The sequence below is a fragment of the Aedes aegypti genome, chromosome 2 (genome assembly GCF_002204515.2).
Source record: "Aedes aegypti strain LVP_AGWG chromosome 2, AaegL5.0 Primary Assembly, whole genome shotgun sequence".
In the NCBI taxonomy this organism is placed as follows: domain Eukaryota; kingdom Metazoa; phylum Arthropoda; class Insecta; order Diptera; family Culicidae; genus Aedes; species Aedes aegypti.
In genome coordinates this window covers 274,081,350-274,087,205 of record NC_035108.1, presented here as the reverse complement: position 1 = coordinate 274,087,205, position 5,856 = coordinate 274,081,350, and positions in this window count along the sequence as shown.

Here is a 5,856-nt window from a genome sequence, read left to right as displayed (position 1 = left end):
GCTAAACGATGCACACTATACCACCCGCGCTGTGCTTTGAATGAAGCGTATAGGGTGTCCAAGAAAGTATGGGCACGATTTTGATGACGAGAATTATAATAATTTTTCGAACAAACAAATAGTTTTATATATATATTTTTTTTTCCTTGGGGCATTTTGAATGCCACCTGTAATAATTTTGTTTGATAAAATATCCTTTTACATCGAAAATTTTCATTTTATAAAATCAATTATTATCTAGCCAGAACAGACCCAACTTTTATGTTTTGTTGGAACTTGACTAGTAATGGATGTTTTTATCAAAATCCTTCGATATCTTCTTCTTCTTCTTCTTGGCATTTACGTCCTCACTGGGACAGAGCCTGTTACTCAGATTAGTGTTCTTATGAGCACTTCCACAGTTATTAACTGAGAGCTTTCTTTGCCAAAGTTGCCATTTTCGTATTCCTCTACTGAATACTTTGAATAACTATTTTAGGTATGCCTGCAGGAATTCGTTAATGATATTTTCTAACTTTTTTCACTATGGAATTTTTCAAACTGTTAATGGACATGCTACTCAGAAAAAAAGAAAACACAAATGGTTCTGAACTCCAATTTGCTAACTGTGAATGATGAATGTTCTTCATAGTTTAACGTTTCATGCAAAAATGGAGCAGATTTCGCATATAATGATCCTTTTGCGCAAAATTCGTGAATGAACTTTTATGATCGCTTGCCGCTCCCTGATGAAAATCCTGGCTACGCCCATGCATATAAGTTGTATATGTACATAGGGTGCCAATGAAAATCGATTTTTCGAATTTCAAAAAATGGTAGTGCTCAAAAGTTTTGTCTCCTCGAAAAAAGTCCCTATGCAAAATTTGAGCTCAAACGGACTTCATTAAGTGGACCCCCATTGGTGTTTGCCGAAAATTAAAAAAAAATCAAGAAATTTTGAATTTGATCCTTTTTTTTAGCACAATAGTATTTTAACACCTCTTTTATGATCGTAGGCCATTGTCTTCATTTTTATTTAGAGAGGCTTTAAATTCCTCTGAATTCATGCACCTCTAGTTCCATTTGATATGCGACATCATTGTACTGCCCATAAAAGCATAACTGTCCCATATTGATTTTCGAACCAACGGCTTTTTCCATCGCAACATTCATGTTTTAATATACACTTCACTACGCATATGAACATTTATACACTTTGTTTGAAAATGTTCTGGAAAAATATGGAGTTGGTGCAGTCCCATATTGAAAAATAAAGGCATAATAGTCTCTATATGAACTTTGAACCACAATAGCAACTACTAAAATAGAATTATGTTCAACTTTATATTTTTTACTGATCAATATAAGGAAAATGAGTATTCTGTGGGGTGAAGCTAAATGAATATGGCATTTAAAAACTTACTAGAAAATAATAAACATTTGTATGAAAATGCGAACTTTTTACTTTGATCGCTATTTTCTCAATGCCTACTAATTCCATATGGGACAGTTATGCCTTTATGGGCAGTGTAGGACACTGTTAACATATTTCATTAGGAAGTTTCTCTCATTTTCCATTAGGGTGCATCATTTTTCGTATAGTTTGAAACCATGATTTCTCGCAAAAGTCTCGTCCACTTTCCTTAATTGTTGTGGTGTCATTGTAAAAATTTCAACCTTAATATCTACAGACCGAAAGATTATGGTGTGGACTACTACATAATATTTGCGTAATGTTCGACGAAAAATGTAAAGGTAACTTAGTTAACAACAAAAGAGTTTTCTAGAAAGCCTCTCATTGTTAGAAAGGTCCTTTTGAAAAGTTTTGCGTGATTTTCATTCGGAATGCAACATTTCACTAAGCTGAACCAGTTCGGAGTCCTCGTCTCATACAAAATCCACTTGCTACATCGTGATTTCAGATGCACTCATCTCAGAGATCAAGCATTGAGCTTCAGTGACCTTTCCAATTCTGTTTTGCAAATTCCGAAGAAAATTCCAGAGAAAATTCTGAAGGAAATTCTAGAGGAAATACCGAAGGAAATTCCAAAGAAAATTCCAAAGGAAATTCCAGAGGGAATTACGAAGGAAATTCCAGTGGAAATTCTGAAGGAAATTCCAGTGGAAATTCCAGTGGAAATTCCAGTGGAAATTCCGAAGGAAATTCCAGAGAAAATTTCGAAGGAAATTCCAGACGAAATTTCTCAGGAAATTGCAGAGGAAATTTCACAGGAAGTTCTAGAGGAAATTCCGAAGGAAATTCCAGAGAAAATTCTAGAAAAAAATCTGAAGGAAATTCCAGATAAAATTCGGAAGGAAATTCCAGAGAAAATCCCGAAAGAAATTCCAGAGGAAAACGCCGAAGAAAATTCCGTAGAAAACTGCAATTATAAATTATATTAGAAACTCCGCACAAAATTCAGAAGGAAATTCCATATAAAATTGGAAGGAAATTCCACAGGAAATTCAGAACGAAATTCCTCAGAAAATTTCAAAGAAAATTCCAAATGAAATTCCGAATTTTATCCTTGGGGAAATTCCGAGGGGGCTGCAAAAGAAATTCCAAACCAAACTCCAAAGTAATTCCAAAATCCGAAGGAAACTTGGAAGGACATTTTGGAAGGAATTCCAAAATAAATTCCTATGAAAATTTCAAAAGAAATTCCGAAGGAAGTTCCTAAAGAAATTCCATAGAAATTTCCGAATTCCAAAGGAAACTCCGAAGGAAAGTCCAAGTGGGATTAAAAAAATTTCCGTGAGAAATTCCGAAGGTAAAATCCAAAACAAATTTCAAGGGAAATTTTCAAGATAATGCTGTAGATATTCCGAAGAAAATTCCAAAGAAAATTCCGAAATAATTTCAAAGCTTCAAAAGAAATTACAAATGAAATTTCGAATCAAATTTTGCATGAAGCTCTAAACGGAATTCCGAAGGAAACTCCAGAAGAAATTTCGAAGCAAACTTCAAAGTAAATTTCGACGAAAATAACGTAGAAAATTCCAAATCAAATCCCGAAGGTAGCTCCAAAAGAAATTCCAAAGCAAATCCCGAAAGAAATTCCAAAGCAAATTCAAAAGGAAATTCCATTAAAATAAATCTGAATGGATTTTCAAAGGATATTCCGAAGCAAATTCCAAAGAAAACTCGGACGAAAATTGCGCAGAAAATTCCAAATGAAATTCCGAAGCCAGCTCTAAAAGAAAGTGCAATCGAAATTCCATAAGAAATTTCAAAGGAACTTCCGAAGCGAATTTCAAAGGAAATTCCGAAGAAAATTCCAAAGGAAACGCCGAAGAAAATTTTGAAGAAGTGAAGAAGGAAATTCCGAAAGTAATTCCAAAGAAATCCAAAATAACTTCCTAAAGCAACTTACTAAAAGAAATTCCAAAGGAAATTCTGAAGTAAATGAGATATGAAGTTCCGAAGAATACGAAGGAATTTTAATTGATACTCCTAAGAAAATTCCGAAAAACAATTTGAAGGAAATTCCAAAGTAAATTCTGAGAAAATTCGACGGAAATTCCAATGAAAATTACGTAGAACAGTCCAAAGGTAAATTCCGTAAAAAATTCCAATCAAAACTTCTAAATAAAATTCCAAAATCCAAAGGTTATTTCTAAGGAAATTCCGAGGAAACTCTATAACAAATTTGGAAGTAAACTTCAAACGAAATTCCGAAAGAAATTTCAAAGAGAATTTTGAAGGAAGTAATAAAGACATTCCAAAGGAAATTCTGAAGAAAATTTGATAAGTAGCCTCAGAGAAAACTGCAAATGAATTTTAAAGGATACTCCTAAGGAAATTTTGACGGAAACTCCAAAGTTAATTCCGAAGGAAACTAAAAAAAAATTCAACGGAATTTCCGAAGCAAATTTCAGAGGAAATTCTGACGAAAATTGCGTAGAAAATTCCAAAGGAAATTCCGAAAAAAATCCAAAGGAAATTCCGAAGAAAATTCCGTGGAAAACTCCAATGAAAATCCGAAAACTCCATAGGAAATTCCATAAAACAATTCAAAGCAAATTCCGAATGAAATTCAAAAAGGAATTTCTAAGGAAATTTCGAAGAAAAAATCACAGCTCCAAAAGAAATTCCAAAGGAAACTTCGATGGAAACTTTCAAAATATAAGGGAAATCCCGAAAAAAAACTGAATAAAATTCTAAAAGAAATTCTGAAGCACATTCCAAAGGACATTCCGACGACAATTCTGAAAAATATCCAAAGCATATTCAAAAGGGAATTTCTAAGGAAATTCCAAAGAAAATCCCGAAGCAAATTCCAATGAAAAAAGGAAGTTAAAAGGAAATTTCGTAAAAAATTTCTAAGGAATTTTCTAAGAATATCCAAAGCAAATTTGTAAGGAAATTCTCAAGAAAACTCTGTAGAAATTCCAAAGAAAATTGTAAAGGAAATTTCTAAGAATATTCCGAATTAAATTTCAAAGGCCCAAAAGAAATCCCTAATGAAATATGTTAACAGTGTCCTACGATGATGTCGCATATCAAATGGAACTAGAGGTGCATGAATTCAGAGGAATTTAAAGCCTCTCTAAACAAAAATGAAGACAATGGCCTACGATTATAAAAGAGGTGTTAAAATACTATTGTGCTAAAAAAAAGGATCAAATTCAAAATTTCTTGATTTTTTTTTTAATTTTCGGCAAACACCAATGAAAAATAAGTGAGCCACCCTAATAAAATATCACGAATCTAATGAAAGAAATGCCCTACGATGATGAAAGAGGTGATAAAATACTATTGTTTTTAATATCCCATTCAAATTATGATTTTTCGACAGAAAGGCCCACCCTAATGGAAAATAAGTGAACCACCCTAATAAAACACCATGGCTTACGATAATGTGAGAGATGTTCCAATACTATTGTCTTCAATATTCAATTAAAATTATATTTTTTTTTTTTTTTTTTTTTTTTACAAAAAGGACCACTCTAATGGAAAGTAAATGAACCACCCTAATGAAATATCACATATAATATGCTTTCAGTGGCCAACAATGATATAGGATATGTTTCAATACTATTGCCTTGAATTTCTCAGCAATTGAATTCAAATCGTTCATTTCAAATTCAATTCACTCCCCCAACTCAAAAATTTACTAAGTCCCAAAAGGTCGATTTTTTCAAAAAAAATAACACCAGATCTCGACGTTTCATGCATTTCTAAGACATATGGCATCAAAAAAAAAATTTCGATTTCGGAAATTTCATGTACCCCCCCCTTTGGAGATTTTTCATGGGTCAAAAAAGCCAAACTTTGACCGCTTTGGGGGTCCACTTAATGAAGTCCGATTGAGCTCAAATTTTGCATGGGGACTTTTTTCGAGGAGACAAAACTTTTGAGCACTACCATTTTTTGAAATTTGATGACAAAATTTTTCCCATACATTCCATTGGCACCCTCATGTGCATAACAAATGTGCAAAATATGAAGCAAATCCATCAAGAAATAAAAAAAATACTTGAATAGCAAACCCTACTACCTACTTCAAAACAAGAAAGGGGCTACTTTGGACACTTTTAGAAATCAATGCGATTTGACAATAACATTATTTTTTCCTATAAATTTCAAACTGATACTAGGTATAGATTATTGTCCATTATAATGTTTTAGAACGTTTTTGCATCGTTAAACATAATTAAGGAAATTGTATAGCTCGAAAAAAAAAAATATAACAGTTTTCTACGAAACATGCTATTTATATTTTTTTATTGGTAACTTCAAGTTAACTTCCTTCTAAACGGAACTGTTAGTTACGAATTCTCGACTGTTTAAGATGATAAATACGAATTATGTAACAACCAAGTACATATAGCGATGATTTATTAGTTTTGTAAAAAAAAAATTCGTTCCGATTC